The following is a 20093-nucleotide window of genomic DNA, read 5'->3' on the forward strand; positions in this document are numbered from 1 at the left end:
GCATGAACTTCACGATAAAAGTCAATATCATCTTACATAAAATCGAAATTCTAAATTCTCGAAAGTACAATTTCATCATTCATCAGATTGTTTCAGACAATTCATTCTGAGAATTTTTAAAAATTATCGCCCTTTGTGGAAACCTACATACCTGCTGGTTTTCAGTGTGAATCTGTTAAAATGGTACCCCTCACTCTCTCCTGCGTTTTTATTGCCTGAGGCATGGAATTTGCCTGAGGCATGTTCTTGCGACGTGGTTGCGGTACGATCTGTTCAAACTGGGCTTTTTAAAGAAGGCCATCACGAAGTCATTTTGGTTACATCATCTGGTACTGTACCGTGTATTTTCACAAACCTATTTCATGAATCAGGTCTATAAAAAGATTTCAAAGATGGTTGAATTTGCAATTGAGAGTAACAGCATCAGAAATTTTAGGAGGAAATGACTAGTGTGACTTACATAAGGCATATCTCATGTTTCGGCATAAAACACTCCAACCTCGTATACCCAGGCTGTCTTCAATCAGCCTCTTTCCATACACTTTACTGATTGTACACCACGTCATGTAAATCAATTCACTTAGTCTCTCATTAGAGACTTGACAGTCTTATCATAATGTCCATCAGGAAATTAACATGCACGATCTCAAGTAATCTGCTGTCATGTTGATGAATCTAGCAAGTATCAGTTTCATTCTCTATTAAGGTAGCATGTAGCCCTTGAATTGTTTAGATTTGCATCTGGAGATGGACATCACTTGGTGCTTAGACTGGCCTGTGCCTGTGCCAAACCTCACATCATTACCTGATTTGAGGCCTTGAGAACAAAAGGCTACCTTTCCTTGTAAATCCTTGTACTTTCTTTGTGTCATACACAAATACTTCAAAACACAGTTTACTAGTGCACAGATTAGCAAAATACACTTGCAAGATACAAAGATATGAAAAGCAAACTGCCCTTTATCATTTGAGAGCCAATGATTGATTTAAAAGACAATATAATGACATCATAAACAAATCAAAATGAATTGTTCCCATTGATTAAGTCAGCTAAAGTCATGTAAGAATGTAAAGGCTAACAACAAAAGTGATGATGATGATGATGATAATAAATAATAATAATAATAATTCTAAAACAATGACACTGACTTTAAAGATAATAAAAACTTTGAAGCTGATAAGAGAAGTGGCACCAGACAGAAACCCAATGATCATGTGATCAGTGGTAACAATGGCAACACTAAGGGATTACAATTCCCCCCCCCCCCTCCCCCGACTCAAAAAGGGGCATCATTGTGAAAATTTGGAGCCTTGGCACAAGAAGAGGGGGACAGGATGAGCTCTGACCTTTATTAATGAGCAGTTTGCGTCAACATCCTGATCGTGTGGGATTTCCATCTCCACAGGAGACGAGCCATGACTACCACGGCCTGTCCTCCTCTCATCCCTACCATGACAGGAAGCAAGGCACGCCTACCTTCACTCTTCCTCCCCAAGCACAACTCCAACAAGTTATTGACTGACATTCACTTGAAATTCTGCCATCTGAAAGCCAAGGATGTTTGATCTCTGGAAACCTTTTTCAATAAAAGCACTATGAAATACTATCGACCTTTATTGCAGCCATGTCTCAAATCAATACAACAACAGTTTCATAAGCTTGAAGAGTTGAAAAATTCAAGGACTTATTCGCAGGGACCATTTAGGGAGAGAAAGTCATTTTCAAGGTCTAAATAGAAACATTCACCCTCCTCCCCTCAATCAGAAAAGAATCTAATATTTCATTAAAGGGCTTAAAACCTTGAATTCCAACAAAATGTCAAATGCAATTTTCAAAGCATGCACAGGCTTCAAGTCAATATTCAGGTACATTTTAAGGACTTTTAAATGAAATAGAAATAGGGAAATTTCAAGTCAGTGGAAAATTCCAGCAGCATTTTTTTATAGGCTGCACAAACCCCAAAGGATTTCCTTTCCAAAGGAGATTTATAAACCATTTGTACTGAGCAAAACAAAAAAAGCAGTATGAACACGAAATACCCTTTTGAAGTTGCATCATATCTATGCTCCTCCACTGTCAGTATAAACTGTTGGAAGACAAAGCAAATAGCTCAAATACAGGACAAAGAAAGCACAAATAGCACAAATACAGGACAAAGAAAGCACAAATACAAGGTGCAAATCATGCTATTTTTTACCATCCAGCACAAACACAGAAGAATCTCAGAGGTTGTGCCATGTCACTATCAGTATAAACAGTTGCAGCACACAAAGCGGAAGTCTCACTCCTGAGCTCCTCCAACAACCAACCTGTTCAAATGCATCTAACTATTTGGAGAGAACATTTCTAAATTAAAAATTCAATATGGAAAACAAATATTCTATTTGAGATTCATTTATCATTGCTTGCTCTATGAGACCTATTTAATCAATCTTTGAAATCCCTCTGCTTCAAGGCATGGAAACAGCACTGCCTTGGTCTGTAGCTGCATTGTTTGTAAGAGGAAAATTAGTCACACAATTTTCAATCGTAAATCCACTTTGAAAGTTGGAATAATTACAAGCGTGAATCACTGAATTTTAATATACTGTTTATGCTGAATATTTTGCATGGTTTTTATTTTCGTGAAGTCAGGTCCTATACACAAATTTTAAAGGGATCGTATAGTCTTGGTTGAGACCTAATTTCAGGTTTCTTACATTTTTTTGTGAGATAATGAGAAACCTCTTATGAAATATGAAAGAGCATGTAATTCCATGAGAAATTCAATGTTTATTTGATGAAAATTGGTTTTGAAATGGCTGAGATATCCAAAAACAGAGCAATTCTAATAAAGTGTAGGACCCACCTTTTATTACGATCGCTTTGTTGTACTTTGTTTTTTATGTTTCAGTCATTCCAAACCTGATTTTCATCAAATAAACTTTGAATTCCTCTTAAAATGGTATGCTCTATACTATTTCATACCGTACGTGTTTTCTTGGTATCTCGCAAAAAGTTAAAAGCCCAATTCTCATCTCCACCAATACTGTACCATCCCTTTAAAACATGTGAAAATATACACTCTCATCCTGACATGAATGTGATGTGTATGCATACATTTCTCTGTTTAGTACTGTACTTCTCAATCGCAAATTTAACCACTTGGTTAATTTCACACAAAAAAATAGACTCACTAATGGTGTAGAGAGTAATCTGAGGGAAGTTGTTAAAAAAAGCACACTCAAGACATAGGAAATTGTTTCTATATATGGATATATATTATTACACTTAGACATGAGACATTTGTGATAAAATAAAAGATAACTGAAATCTTATCCTGTGTTTTGATAAAAAATGTTATCCTATGTTCATACTAGATGATTGTCTGAAGAAATAGGTGAGCACAGGATTGCTGGATAAATAGGGATTAAACCTAGGAAATCAATTCTGAGGACCTGGGATCATGTTCAACTCTCGTGTTCTCAGGGTAAACTATTACTGTCTATTTATGGGTGCATTTACCAACTCACTTCAGGTGCAGAATTAAGGTTTCCAAACAACTTTCAGAGAGTTTTGGGCAGTTGATTAATGCAATGCTCTTTTGATTATGGGATTAGAAATGCGTTTCTGAAACACACACACAAAAAGTATTATTGCAAATGCATTTAGATCAAGAAACACATTTTTGGAGAGTGACAAACGCAAAGTCGTTTTTAAATGCGTTTATAGCTTGGACCTGCACAAGCCCACCACTGCCAACTCCACATCTCTGCTCCTGTAGGGGGTCAAACTGCGCAATGGAGCTGTGTGTGCAGTGACATGTCCTCCCAATCAACTCACGACAGAGTTGATAAATGCAACAACTCAAGAAATGTGATCTGAAAGGCGTTTATGCTTTTTGATAGAAGGTATTGAAACGCGTTTCAAACGTGGGAAAGTTCCGTTTTTAAAGGGTACCTTGGTGAAGGTCACAATATCAACAGCAATGCATCAGGAATATATCAAATCTGACTAAATTTTATCAAATATATACAAGTCCTTCTTCTTCACTTCCTTTGATACAAAATGATTTTGAAGATTTAACAAATTCATATACTTCTGCATTTTTATTGAATTTTTAAAAAACAATTTGATCAGATAATTGCCCTGTTCTATTAGACAAATGTATGCAATGCAATGAAGCAAATTCAACTACATCTGGCATTATAAAGCAGTGAAAGTTGAGAATACGATCATACTCAACATTGACTCTTCTCTTTTATAAGACTCTTGTTTCATCAAAATGATCACATTTTGCTGTTTCCAAATGGAGATCACATCATTTTGCTCTTCATTCTAAATTTGTATAGCTTGTGCAGTGGTTGATCATGAATGGTAGTATTTACTGAGTTACTGTAAAACTAGTAATTTTCTCAAACGCTTTTTACTGTGACCTCAACCAAAACCTAACTACTGTTTCCTGTCAGAAACAGGAACTGGTCATGCCAAACAATATACCAGGGTTAAATATGATTCTTTCATCATACTTGCATAAAAACTGATACTTTTAAAGCTGTCCTTGACCTCCAATTGTGCATCTTCATCATGCTTGACCTTATGTCACATATATCTTAGTATCATCAAACTGCTTGTGCCATGCTGCAACAACTTGGTTTAATATCTGCAATTCAACACTTGTATCTTAGTTCAATGTGGAATCAAATCTAAAAGTGTCTGGATAATTGTTAAGGTTAAATTCCATGCCATATTCAATTTTACTTCTTTTACTTATTTTAGAACTGTAAAAGTTTCACTGAAAACTGAAAAAAAAAAGTTAAGTTATTTCAATGCTTCAAGTTTTCTCAGAAAACAGATTATTCTCAAATGTGACAGATACATATTACTGAGATGATATTACTGCCCCAAAGTCTCCAAATTACTTGAATGAAAATCTTTATTCCAAATTCCATCTTTAAACACAACTTCACATACAAATTCTATCCTCGGCATCAAATGATATACGAGTGAACCGCTTATTGATGCAGTGACAAGGACATAAAAAAGAGATGTAACATTTCAGTATAATCTTTCTTTTTGAATTGATAAGGGAGTTATGAAGCAGCTGCTTTGTTTGTCTAACCATTACTGTGTAATTATTCCATTTCAGTTAAACTAGGGGTTGAGTTCACCCTTCACACTCCATTGAAGACTAGTCCTGAGAGTACTCAGGCAGGACGCGGTGTCTATTGGAAATGTATATTAATAGCAAAATCAGCACGTCCTCAATGGGTTAATGCTCATCATTTGCTGGATATCTGTCTTGAGCAACTTGCAAACCTGAAGTGCGGGCACCAGTTCCAGTTTCACTCTACTGCTCACAAAATATGATCATGAATACAAGATCGATGCAGTTCCACTCAACTGATTATTTGAGCGTCTTAAACGCTTAATACATAATAACTAATCATGTAATTACTCTCTGACATAAATCAACCATGCCCTGATGATTCCACTGACACTTCTGTTCTGCCAGCATTTTTTTTTTTCTATATCCTTGATATTTCTGACATATGCCTTGCTGAAAGACAGATGAAGAAAAAAAAAAAGACATAAAGATTTAATATCTATAGGAGAGGTTCCACGCTCTCGCTATGATGCACAGAAGCCGCAAAGGATTGAATGTATAATGCTTCAACCAACTGTCCGAGATGTAGGAGAGAGAGAGAGAGAGCAGCAGTAATAAGAAGCTCCACTCTTACACTCGTGTGACACCGTGTATCAAATCACCTGCTTTGGGTGTCATCTGTGACACTCACACTTGCACCACTGGATTCAAGCAACCACAGAGAGACTCAAGTTTCTTTCATTTCAGCCCCCTCATTCACCATTGGTGCACTGTAGTCTCCCTCACGAATATATTACTGCAAGGTCTTCTTTTTTAAACATGAATTCATTTTGTTTGAAATAATGTGAGATGTGTGAGAGATTCACAATGCAGTATTTACTGAAATCATTGCAAATCTTGTAGTCAAGATTAAGTCAAAAAATAAATCAGGATATCTACGTGAAAAAAATTAGAAAATTATATGTTACATGAATGAAGTTTCATATTAATTGTATTAGGTATTCCCGGGCCAAACTTCAAATTCTTGAATTGATTTTAGATATGATATATCTGATTTCCCTGAAATGTGTCGTTCTCACACTTATTAGTAATCCAACTTCTTAAAGTCAGGATGAACGAAGCCAAGAATATTTTGAAAAAAAAAAAAACTTGATAGAAGGTATGTATCAACCTGTGTAGAGTAAATGATTTTATTCATCTATAAATGGTGAAACAATCACAACAACCAGATGACTCCTGTACACTCCACTAAAGCTTCATTTGGCAGGCATGCAAAAATGTGCAATGAGCGATAAGAAACAGCGGAACAGCTTCATGCGTGTGTGAACATAAACATTTGACTCAGAAGCTATTTCTGGATTTTGAAGGGGCACATAAGCTGGCTGGATGACATTCAATTGTCACAATAATCCTAATAACTGTCTTACTTCCTTGTATTACGTTGGAGTAGGGGTTCTCAGTTATGATTTTTTTTAATAGTTTGTTTGTTTGGGTTTTTTAAGCTTTCATTCACAGATCTCTCCCTGTGGGGCAATATCTCTTACAGAGACAGCAATCTTCTTTGTAATCACTCTTCATTCATAGCTAAATTTACTCAGTTGGAAATGAAATAGTGTAGCACTCACTTTATAGCCTGTAGTATCATAGCAGTAAAATAGTATTCTGTGAAATTATTTTCATGTTATTTATTTGAATTCTGGTGGCAAGAGCTTCAATTCAAAATAGACAACAAGCTATGAACCTATTGCTCTGACATTTACTGCCTAATGTAAAAGGACAGATTTCTATTTAAGAACATCCCCTCCCCCCTAAAAAAAAAAAGATGAATACTGATTGGTGCAGGTACCTACATGTATAGCACTGAATTGTGCTCCCATGTAGTACATATATGCCATATGTTATACAGCAGGCAGTGCTCAGCCTGTTTTACGGTTGTTGAACTTGATGCAGTGCCTGTTATCTTAATTGCACTCACTAGCGGCTAAGTATCTAATCACTGCAGATAAAACAAGGAAATTACAGTGTGCCTCTTCAGATAATGAATGAATACAGCAGAATTTCGTTCGCACCGGTGCTCACCTGATGACGACACTCATATACGCACACTGTGACTCCGTGGACAGATTTAGACCATCCTGGAATTCTTAGAAAATCAGGATTGATGGAACAAATTGTCTGAGAAATGAGCCAAGTAAACACATCCCTCAAAGAGCAATGCAAGAGAAAACGATAGAATAGGTTTGCAGTGCTTTTGAATTGTGAAAATCACAACAATTCTTAAAGCTGATTGTATTCTCTTGTCTTTTAGGGGCAGTTCCTCTTGAAACCCTTCTACAACATTTATACGATATTAAGGTTCATCTTTCTGGTTCTCTTGCTTTTACTTTGTAAATTGATTTATCTGTATGTTAAAATTGTTCTCTTAAAATAAACTACCTAATAGGCAGATGTACAGATCAAATATATGCAAAAACATGTTGGTGATTATTTTGATGTATATGTATTTGCTGCTCTAAACTGACTGTTTGTACTGCAACAAACATAATCACCTGGAATTTTCACTAAATTTGATCAAAAACCACCACTACCACTTTCTCACAAGATGTGGTTACTATAACTCTGCTCTCATGTAAACAAACACACACATACTAACATATGTCTTGCTTATCTTGTAGAGTAATAATATGAAAGAGAAATTACTTCAAAAACTGTACTAACTACTACCTAGTTCACTCCACAGTTTGTTTGGGTTTTTGTGCAAAAAAAAAACAAAAAAAAAAGAGTTTAACACAGGAGTCAATGGAAATTGGTGACATCAGCCATGCCATATCTATTTTTGCTCAAATGAAATTGCACAGCTGACAGCGACAGCATGCAATGGAACTTTTAACTGCATGTCACATGATGAGCAATCGACCAATCAAATAGCTACATTCTTTTTAGGTGTTGTATAATATACATTACATTGCTTTTCTACATCCCACATTTCGGTGAGTTGCATTTCATTTAGACATTATACAATCTAATATAACGAACCCTATCATGACCATTAGAGTATTATTGATACTGTATACAGGAAGGTCACCAATGATAAGGACTGACTTAATCTGAACACTGCTGTGCAAGTATAAGACGATTCTACCAGCATCCGAGTGCACATTACATACTTAAATCTAATTCTGAGCATATACTTCAGGGACGAATGTGTGTTTCATAATTTCAGAGCAGTCTTTTCAGAGATTAGAGCAACAAACCCCCTGAGCAGAGCACTATGTCTTTTGCTAGGAAGCAGAGGCCATATATATCATAATTTCCAAAGGGTATTTCTGCCAAACCTTGAAAAAAAGGAAGCTTATGATCAATCATCTGAAGTTGAGTTATTCATGCTTTCACACAGAGTGTACCATCCTAATGAGAAAGTACCCACATTGAGATGGGATAATGTTGTATAATATAGTCAATCTAGAGTGACAGATTCACATCACTAAATTACAATACAAAATAGTACTTCTGCCGCTTGCTTCCTTCTGCCACATTTGTCCACTGCTCTCCATTTTCATTTGCATCATCTGCCACATGGCATCCCTGAGAGGGGGAAAAAAAAGAGAAGATCCTACCCCCCCCCCCCCTTGCCAGATGCAAGGTGTATTGTATTGACAGAAGCGTTTCCAAAAGTCAAGGATGGATTTGATTCTCCCGAGTTCAGCTCAGAGGAAGGATGACAAAACGTCACGACGACTCCCAGGTGAAAATCCACCATTTTTGCTTGCTGTCAATAAACTGCCAACCAAGCAATGCTTTTTAAATCTATTCCTGCAAAGTGCAGCAGCTTCAACTACAGTAGTCTCTGCATAATCAGGTAGTGTCGGGCAGAGCATAATACCAAATCAAGTAGTGTACCTGATTTACCCAAGAGCATGTTTCATTCATGTCATGGAAACCACACACTTATGATGGACTTATGTATCTGTACCATAAACATAACACGGAACGTCACTATACAAGTGTCATTCACACAGACAAAATAGCAGCATGCATCTAAATACCGCTATTTTTTGCACCCATCACAGTCAGATGAACAGAAATATTCCACTAATTGCGTATCACTGTCAACCAAACTGCGCATACTCAAAATCTAACGAAATGGTAACCCTTGCCCTTCTGTTCATGCGCTGTTGCGATGTATATTTTGGATGATTTGTGTGGTGGTGCTGCATGGGTTTTTACATGGCATACAGAAATGTGTGTCAATGCTGTAGTGATATAGGAAATTAATTGTACACTGCATATTTAACACATTCAAACTTGAAAAGGAAAGAGCTCTATTTCCTCTTAGCACCTGAGTTCCATCAATATTTACAACCATTTCACAAATTTTCTACAGGAAACTACGAAAAGAGATCAGATTTGTCTGGAAAATGTCTACCCACTTAACCAAAATGCGTACTCAACTATCAGGTTAAGTATACCATGCATGAACGTCAATTAAGTAGAGTTCTCATTACAGTGGTACCCCATTATGCACACAATACTGTTTTTGAGTCACATTCACCACTTGGGTGCAGGTTATGCTGCGTTTACACCATGTTCCCAGCGGCCATGGCAGCCCCGTTTGCCCGCTCCGTAGTGAGCCGTCCGTAGATGGAAGTTCTCCTGTTTTTTCCCCTACGTATTCTAGTCTTATTTGTTCCAGTCCTCACTACGGTGAACATGTACAGCTATCAGACGTCAGTCTCATGGCGTCTGGTCAGGCTAGGCTACACAATACTTTCTGTCACGTCTCACTACAGACCGCCTCCAAGTTTTGTTACAGCCTATTACGTGCTGTCACGATTTATTGCGTTCACCCCGTTTTATTCCAGCCTACCAGGTTTCTCATTAGCACCAGGACTGGCCATGGCAAATTTTTTAGAATCTGACACAGCAACTACGGCAATCACAGTCTGTCACGTTTGCCAATCCCGTCCCACCACGTTGTCACACGTCCATCCCGTTTTGCCCATGGTGGCCTGGGCCGTGACTGCCGTAGAACATGGTGTAAATGCAGCATTTCGCATTCAAGTTTAAAATGCCACACCCTGCACATTTTAAAACATGCATACAACATGTTTTACTACTTGGGTTTTCCATTCTGGAAAACAAAACAAAACAAAACATTATGTGTGTGTGTGTGTTTGCTTAATCACACCCAGAATGACAATGACATGAACTAGTTCACTGAAATGCTGATCTGTGAATTTGGAGTACGGTACAAATAATTTGAATGCACCCTTAGTACAACAAATCAGTGTTATGTTACCGCGCATGCCAAGCAGTCCACAAAAAAAATAACAAAAAAAATTGGTTCAAAATGATTCCAGCTTTTTTTCTCTTTCAGTAGTTCCCTTTTGCTTATTTTTGTACTTCAGTTTCCTATCGCTCGAATAAAAACAGAAAAAAACACACAACCCTTTCGCCTCAATTCCAGGCTTTTATTTCCTGCATGATATTCGGAGTATTACCGACATGCTCTTACACAAATTAGGTTTGCAAAGGGAGGGGAGTTGTTGTAATGCACTAAGTATCCATTACCAACACCGACACTACCTCTCCACTGAGCCTGAAATGTCAACACCATCTCTCATTCATTTTCCTTTCTTTGTTTTTCTTTGTTTTTTCTGCTTTTTCATTTCTTTTCCCTTCTTTTTTTTTTGGTAGGGGTTGAGTGGAAAAGCGAGAAGGCAATTGTATTTATTTTTACCTCTGAAACCTAAATGAGAGTTGTCATGCTTTGGAAGAAAGGGGGAAATTTCATCTTGACACCGCTGTGTTTATTTGAGTTGCTTCTATTTGTATAAAGTTGTCATCCTCCGTGATATGATGATAACACTCACCTTTTCCTCTCCTTTTTTTTTTTCTCCCGCACAATGCAATGTAACCCCCTTTTCACACATCAGAGATGTACACACCAACTTCGGTTGCTCACACTTCAAGTATGCACCTTGGTGACATTGCAATTCCATGCTATGTTAAAGTTGGCTTTAGATACTAAATGGAATCTTTTAGGAAGTAAAAATTGGTAAAACTATTAGAATGCCAATAAGCCAAATCTACAGAAGAAAATAACATAAAAAGATAGAAATTTAATCAAATTAGACTGGAAGTCAGAAACTGACAGTATTGTAAGGTTTTAAACTTTGTCATGAAACAGCTGTTAGCAGCAATAACACAAAAAAATACTGTAAAGTGAGGAATGTTCGTGTGCATTTTAATTATGTACACTATATGCATTGAATGCCAGTGGCAATTTGCGAAAATTTCATGCCGCGAAAAAGGCCGTTGGCTCCAATTTGTGACAATTTCATTCCGTGAATATATAATGTTTTACAGTACTGTATACGCCATATATTTCGCTAGTCTAAATTTTCACGAATCGGGAATTCCTGACGATTTCGCGAGTGGTTATATTCGCGATCATGCAGTCCTGTACTGAATGGAGAAAAAATACAGGCGTACGTAACATTCACATCGGGATCAGAGTCAATATTTTCGCATGTCTTTAATTTCGTGAATAGCACCCGACTTGCGAAATTCGCGAAAATAAAAACCTCGCGAAATATTCGGCGTATACAGTATATGAGTTGATTATAGTGTGACCTCACCAATATCCAAATGACCTGCTCACTAATTAATTTCCTTTTTCACATCAAATCAAGAAGAGACACACGTATACACCTTTGCATCAAAGCCTTGATGTGATGAATGAAATATCCACGATGATATTTATGTAGGACGGTGACATGACAATGTTTGCTCCTGCAACAATTGCTCTGGTCTTATTTTCTCCAAGGACTTAGGGCTAGGGTTGGGGTTGTAGTAGAGTTTTAGGTTTAGTGTGATGTGAGAATTAGGATTAGGGTTAGGGTTATGTTTGTGGGTAGAATTTATGCTTGGCTTAGCATGCACATATTTCATAGGAGCAACTGTCACAGGAGCATGTCATAGAACTATGTATAGGACAGACAGTATAGTTCTCCATAATTCTCTTCAGGAAAGTCAAATCAGATATATGAGGCATTCATTTTTATCACTCCTCATGACAATGATATATGGTTTGGTATGCAACATATATGCCAGCTCTCACTCAAAGTTTGTAATCTGCCTCTCCTGAGGAGGTTTTTCATTATTGCCACCTGGATACCGAAACACCTGTGTTGGTGTCATGCATTTCAGACCTCACTTGAGTGCACAGGGTTTCAGCAGTACTGATTTAGCAGCACAAGTTCAAACATAATATGTGAAGTGCAGTGTAGTCATTTTGCGAGCAGAGCATGAGCCTAACACATCAGTGGTAAAATCATTGTGTCATGTCCACTACTAGCATATATGCCAAAGAGACCTTGGTTCCATATCACTAATGGATCATGCCAACAACAAAGGGATCAAATGAAAGAGAAGTTTTCATCCCATTTCATGAAATACTACAAAATGCAATAATGAATAATTATGCATAAAAAATAACAACATAATGCCAAACTACATAATATGGTTCTTTAACTTGATGGGTCAATTTGTCATTTCTAACTCCACAGCAAACAGGAGAAACAATGATGACGAGTGATGAATAATGTCATTACACTTCAAAACTATTTGAAGACTACAGAGCAGCAAAGCAACAAAATCATGTTTCCCAGTCGATTTTTGGTGTGCATGTGTGTGTGTGTGTGTGTATGTGTGTGTGTGTGTGGGGGGGGGGGGGGGGGGGAGTGCCGGTGTCTTTCTTCTTCAGTTTCTAACTTTTATACCATTAATCATTAGTTGCTATTCCATCTTCCCTTCTTCTCAAACATTGGTTTCTTTCATTTAATAAGTACCGGTACTCAAGTTTTGGTCAAAGCCTTTGGAGCTTGCACAGATCTGCAAAGTATTCCATGCTAATGCACAGCAGTACAGAACAATCATCTATAATGTTCATCAAAATCCTAAATTAATCAGATGAAGTTGAAGTCTTGTACCATCATAACCATGACACCATGCTTTGTCCATCACTTTGATTAAATGAGGTTAAATCCTCAAGTCATACTCACAATTATACCAACTGTTACGATGTTTGAATCAAAAGGAATCTTTCAGTTTATGGACCTGTGAAAAATTTTTGTTTCTTTTTCTTTCCGAAGACAAGTCAGGAAAAAGTATGACGTCAGTAGCCGTAGCAGTAGCTGGCAATTTATGTAATGTGAGTTAAAGCTGAATAAATACACGGTATCGTCATCTCAGAAGCACCACATACATTAGCAATCAAGTGCTTTTGTCCAATCAACATAACATTAATTTACATATGATGGCCCAAGCATGTTTGTACTATCTTTAAAACTACATTCAGGGCACAGAAATGAAAATTTCAAAAGAAAACGACTTGATAAATGCATGTGATTGATTTTCTTTGTGCAATAGCTGAAGGCATATAAGGGTATGCAAAACACAAACAAAAAATATTTTACAAAATATCAGAGAAACTATAATGACAAATTGCTTTCCATATCGCCGGTGATGCAATGCCAATATTGATTTCATGGTGAGATAGTAACATTTCATATGAATAGAAAAAAAAAGTGTGATGCTGTTGGCAAATACATAATGAATTACATGTTCACGTTTATGGAATCTAAAAATAAAGCATAAAGCTTTCACCAGCTCAACAAATTGCAACATAGCAATCACAGCAAAGTATCATAATTATGTGGTATATATGTAAATTTTGCAAGTTAAAATATGTGTATGTTAAGAATTCAGGACAAAGCAGGGCAACAATCCCTTATGTTGGATCATACTTCATTTTAGCAATTATCATGCCATGAAGCTATGTCAAAAGAAAAAAAAAAGATATAAAGGAAGAATACATCTTTTCCTGGAGACAGTTGCATGGACCGCATTACCTGGTTCAGAGATTACATGCCCAGATTATGAGCATTACAAGTGTTTTGCTAAATGCATCACTTTCTAAATTGACTCGAGAGGTAGTTGTGGCCTAATTGGTATATCCTTCCCGCTCATTCTATTTATAGGGCTGTCACTTGTCCTTTTTTTTTTTTTCATTCCACGAGCATTGGGTAATCTGTCAATCCACTAAGCCCCAAGATGATAGCTCCTTCCGGATTGCCATTCCACTCAAATCCAAGTTACCAAGCAGGCGACAGCGGTTGCAATAGAGCGAAGCGCATTTACAGGGGGGAAAAAAAATCAAGTAAGGCGTCATTTGCATTTTGATATGTGCTTCATATCTGGCAGCAGGAGCAGAAGGTGAATATTACACTTCACTGTCTATTAAACATGAAAAGGAATATACATAATTCCATATATAATTTGTGTGTCTCTGTATGTACATCAACAACTTATCTTCATACCAAAGCTCTTACAATCTGACCAGTGTAATTAAAGCACTGAGATCATTTAAAGCAAAATGTGGGTTGCATTAACATTTCATATGCGTCAACTCACCTGCAATGAATGCAATGCATTTCAATGTGGCACTCAGTTTTTGGATCAAAAGCACATATTGTTCCCTTTAGATCCAGTAAATCCCTGTAAGTTGGCACAGATCTGTGGGATGGGAAAAAATATGGCAGAAGAACCAATAGAGTCAATATTTCACATGCTCACCTACAAAGCTATAACATTCAAAAGCATTAAAAAACAGCAAACCCAATCAAATTACTGGTTCACGGAACACATGTGACCTGGTAGACAGGAAACAATAAGTGTATCATCTAAAGCCCCCGTTCCACTATGCCGTTCTCGCTACGATTTGACAATTTTCTCAGGTCGGGAAGGATCGGGTAAAACCTGAGCCGATCTGGACACAGTACGATGTTAGAACGCTCTAAGTACGCTGCAGTTACGACTACCAAGTGCTTGCTACGCTCTTACTACGATGATCGGGAATGAGACATTACGATCTCTGCCGCTGCCGGTACGCTTTAGAACGATGTAGCTACGCTGTTAGTGCGATGTTGCCGATGTTATCCGATCAATGCACGCTGTATCTACGCTCTGAACGATCTATACGATCTTATCACGCTGTTACCCCGCTCAGAGAGCTGAAAAGTGCCCGATATGCCCCGATGTACCCCGATTCGACTGTGGGTCAGCAGTCAGTCAACTTATTAGCATGCAGAACCGAAGAAATATACTGTGGACCTCGAAGATTCATTCTTCTTTTTTTACTTTTGATTTTCAAAGTTGTTGTTGCTTCGTTATTCTCACTACTCTTTCTTCATCAGCGAGCCCGTGCTTCTGTGCCTCCAGTGCCCTGGTTATGACCCACCATTTCCCTCTCCTCTCCCCTCCTCCTCCTCCCCCCCCCCCCCCCCCATCCACCTCGGACTTACTACCTTCTTCACTACTATATCTTTCTATCCTCTCATCAATTTTTTTTTCCTTACAAGAGAGCCGCCATGTGTTTGTGTGCGTCCGTATGTGTGCATGTATGTGTGTATTACTCTGTCTGTCTTTTTTTTGCTACCGCTTAGGGAAATTTGTTGTTGTTGTTTTTTGCAATTATATATTTTTCTCTATGAGGGGACTGCATTCTAATACTACACGCTCTGCTTTTTAGCAGTCCCCTCCATTTCCAGCAATATTTTGTATGCATTTACCACAGTGACGTAACTGTTATTTGTATCTCTGTTGATAATTTGCCTGTATCTCTTTTACAATGTTATTCTGTTCATCGCATTGTGGTACTGATTTCATGACGTCTGTGTATATGAGCATTTCTTTGTATTTTTTATTATTTGTTTGTTGGAAGTGAAATAAATCAACTTGAACTTGAACTTGAAGAGCCTCCTCAACTCACGGTTCTTTTGCAGCAATGCATTGTATAAACAAAGACGTGCTGATTTTTCAAAGGTTTTTTCTTGATGTCCTTGCTTTTATAGTCCGTCTTCCTCCAGTTGTAGATGATTTCATATTCTTCACAATTCTGCTATGTCCTCTTCCTCCTCTTTCAGCATGACGTGCAGTCTCTCTTTCTTCGCCTTTTGGGTAGCTGCTTCGCTGCTTTCTTCTCTTCTTTTTCTTCATCTCTTCTTTTTCTTCGAAAATTACAGCTAAAATTACTTCCCGTTCTTGTGCCGATGTCACTACGCTCAGAAAGACCTTGTTACGCTCATCCCGCAGCGTTTACGCCGTCATTACGCTCTCCCCGCTGCGTTTACGCTGTCACTACGCTCTCCCCGCTTGCCGTACAATTAAAAATATGTCAATTTTGATCGGGGAGATCGGGAAGAAATTTTGAACCGGTTCAAAATTTCTCCCCGATCTGAAAAACTGCCCGCTCCAACCCCGACCTCCACACGCTGCTGCTACGATGCTTCCGATCCCCGTACGCTTTTGCCGCTCTCTCCCGATCTGCTAGATCGGGACAGATCGGGGTCCAAATCGTGATAGTGGAACGGGGGCTTTAGGTGTTATGGCTAGATTTTAAATAGCTTGGATTACTATTGTTGTCATGTAATTCACATGCATAACTCACATCACGAAGAACCCACAAGTAGGATTGAAAGTATTTGAAAAAAAAAGTGATAATCCAACACAAATAAGTCTTGAGAGTTTAGAATTCCATTACCCCCTTCCTTTCTTTTTTTTTTTTTCTTCTTTCTATTCAACACACAATTCTAGATGTGGAAATATAGAGGGCCTTTCATTGCAGCCAGACATTTTTGCATGATATCAATGTACAACTGCCTCCCTAGTCGGGTCTGACACCTTGCAGGTTCTTACAATATTCACATCTATACTCTATTTGTAGCAACTAGCATCAATATTATATCAATAAAATGGAGACAAAAATGTCAAAGGTAAGTCTTAAATCAACTTGATATGCATGCATTGGTAATATTTATATCATTAGCATCACTTTTGTCTTCTTAAAAGTTCAAAATGAAATGTACAATATTATTCTCTGCACTAGGTGGCAAATCTGAGTGTAATATCCACCAAGTGTCAAAAGCAATGCTTTACATGCTGAAAAAAAAATATCAACACACAAATAAAGCATGTTCAAGTGGTATTTTCTTGTTCAGTATTTCCGGGATGTTTTTTTTTTTTTTTTCTTTTCTATTGACAGCTAGATGAACATCATCCCCCCTTTTTTTTTCTATCCTAGAGGTTTTCAATTGTGTCTCAGCTGTAAAGCTAATTGACTTTTTTTTTCATTTTTAATTCATACCCCATTCTTTACAATCTTCCCTGATATTGCTCACCATACATGCACCATTCGGTGAGTCCTCTCTCACCGCTATTACCAAAAGCCTTAAAAATCATTAGTCCCAGGCTAGAGAATGCAAGTTGGCTATGAATATCAAGGTCATCAATCTGATGAATGGATCAATCCCTAATCAACATTTGCTAATGAGAAGGGGCTAAAGAATGAGTGGGGGGGGGGGGGCGGACGCAGAAGCAACTTAAAGGAAAGTGATAAAGAGCAATCCTCATCTCTCGAGTGCAGATGACAAGGTGTTAATGTGTTTGCCAAAGGATCTTTACTTTCATCCGGGAGTGGAGAAATCAATCATTGGGCATCATCTGAACTGTGACAAGCACTTCCATTGTTGGTCTTCACATCAATCTCATCAACTTTGCCTGGAACTGGCAACAAAACCCACACCATACTTGTTTCTCATTCATGATCATCTTGTATCCCGAAGTTCGACACATAAACACAAGAGAAAAACCTCTAATTAGGCAAAACAAAAAGATTTGATATAGTCTGCTATTATTATAATTTTCTTTTGTGGTACAGAAAGTCTTGGCAATGGTTGTGATTGCTTTGTCCCTGCCTGGACTGAAATTAGAATGAATTATAAGAGCCTCTAGCTACCTCCTGATAATTAACCAAATTCTACGCATAAATCCTCATACATGCCTAAAACAAGTTAATAATGAAGACACAAAGATATGGTCTCCATCTCATAGATTATCTAAAGACTTTTTTTTTTCTCAAGCAAATAACATGTTATTTAGCTTTATCAGTGCTCCAGTCTGATGAGCTGCTTTCTCTTACAGGGTGTCATGTGGTCTCTCTAATCAGGAAACGACATAAAAATGAATTGATGCACAGGAAGCGTTTTGTCAACTTGGACAAAGCAATGTTCAAAGTTACACACATATCATCACAAGGGCATTTCCTCCTTTGAGAGCATCTATTGTGTCAAAAAGAGAGTACAACAACCACAACACAATTAATTTGTACTTGCACTGCTGCAAAGGGTCAAACAAACTACATCTTTCTGTAATGCATCATACCGAGAGAGTCAGAAAAAAATAAAACGGGGCAATATTTCTTTAACATTCTCCATCAGTAATGCGTCCATAGGCATTCCATACACCGACGATCATCTTAAGGTACAAAGAAGTTGCTTTTGTTTGTTGTGTTTAAGATCGATACTATGTTATATGTAAAATTTGATAGATACAAGAGGTGCATGTTTGTCCAAGAAATGTATGTGAGACCGCATTTATGGCATAGTGTGGCTGAGATGGCAGGGCCACATTTCAGCAAACGAATACTTCCCATCCATGCACATTGACATACATGTATCTTTCTCTCTTCAATATATTTCCCCATAGTTCCTCCGAAAAAGTCACCGCATTCTCGATAATCCCCATTGGTTGTGGACAAATCCCGTACTGTGGCAGAGACGTATGACCGGGGCGTGGAGGGTTCAACGTAGGAAGCCACCCTAGCAGGAATGAGGCAGACGAATGAGCGTAATGGACAGTGTTTATTGGGGGGTCCGACAGACAGCTCTCACTACAGACCTTAATGCAGGGAGGCGGTTAGGCACACACACATACTCATCCATCAAAACATCTCATTCTCTCCTCTCCATCTTCCGACCTCTCTTTCTGTCTGTCTTCTCCTCTTCTCTCTCTCTCTCTATCTTTCTATTTGTCAATCTCACCTGTCTATCTGTCTAACTTTCTACTTGCCTGTTTAGCTCTCAGTCAGTTTATCTATCACTCTAACTATTCATCTATCTTCCTTTTCATCAATGTCTGTTTGGTTCTCTGCTTCCTTATTTATCTGTTTATCTGTCTATCCATCCATCTATCTACCTATCTCTTTCAATCTATCTATATATTTATAGATTTGCTTTCTTCATTTGAAGAAAACTTCTGATGTTTTGTGAATCCCTTTTCAGCATACTGCTAAACAATTATTTCCTTTAAATCTTTTCAGAGTTATAATTTATCACAGCTGCTCATAAACAGAATATCCTGAGTATAGTATGTTTGCTTTCGAACACGCACAGCAATATTTGATGGTAATTCATTTTTTTTTTCAGCAAAGATTGTCATAAATATACAATGCAAAAAGAAAAGAAAAATAACTGTGTCAGAAAAAGAAAAATAACTGTGTCAGAAAAAGAAAAATGTAAATAAAGTAGTGCATAAATATTATGCACGTCATATTCAATGTTGAGAAACCCTGTCAATATCAAATGGGTAATCTGGAATGAAGAACAGAATATGCTGACATTTTCAGGTTCAAGTTCACTCAGAGCACAAAGAGGCTGCAAGATTACAACAAGAGTAGCAGACTCCCATCCACAACCCATACAAGAAATATCAACTTTGGGAAAGATATGCAGTTATTGTTAGCTTGTTGGCTGTTTTGTTAAATTATTTCAGCAACAACATGAATTATTCCACTTGCATAGGAAATGTGACAAGCAGTATTTTTTAATTCATAAAAAAAGAAGAAGAAAGAGGAGAATCTGATTGAAAAATGGAATACGCAAAAATAAAACAAAAGAGGATTGTTCCTTCTGCATATTAAATTGAAGAGGGATTCATCACATATTCAAAGAACAAAGCCTCCAATCACATGATAATCATATACTATCGAATGTTAGGATCTTACACATGTTGACTTGTGTTCATTCATGATACCCTCAATATCACTTATGTGGCAAAATGAACATCTGAATAGGATTGTTGCATATCTAAAATAATTTTTCTATT

The 20093-nt window shown here is 37.5% G+C and overlaps 1 protein-coding gene across 4 annotated transcripts in view; it reads right to left on the reverse strand.

The window, feature by feature from the left end:
• The window catches only part of LOC139726971 (diacylglycerol kinase beta-like), a 275552-nt gene that overhangs the window by 218359 nt on the left and 37100 nt on the right, over positions 1-20093 (reverse strand). For all 4 annotated transcript variants that reach the window (XM_071638181.1, XM_071638126.1, XM_071638321.1 and 1 more), the window contains exon 2: positions 14565-14666. The gene's annotated coding sequence lies outside the window, so the exon portion shown is untranslated. The remainder of the gene's footprint in view (positions 1-14564; positions 14667-20093) is intronic.

Source organism: Diadema antillarum, unplaced genomic scaffold (genome assembly GCF_040938485.1).
Source record: "Diadema antillarum isolate AM-2024a unplaced genomic scaffold, OU_Dant_1.0 scf00000001, whole genome shotgun sequence".
In the NCBI taxonomy this organism is placed as follows: Eukaryota; Metazoa; Echinodermata; class Echinoidea; order Diadematoida; family Diadematidae; genus Diadema; species Diadema antillarum.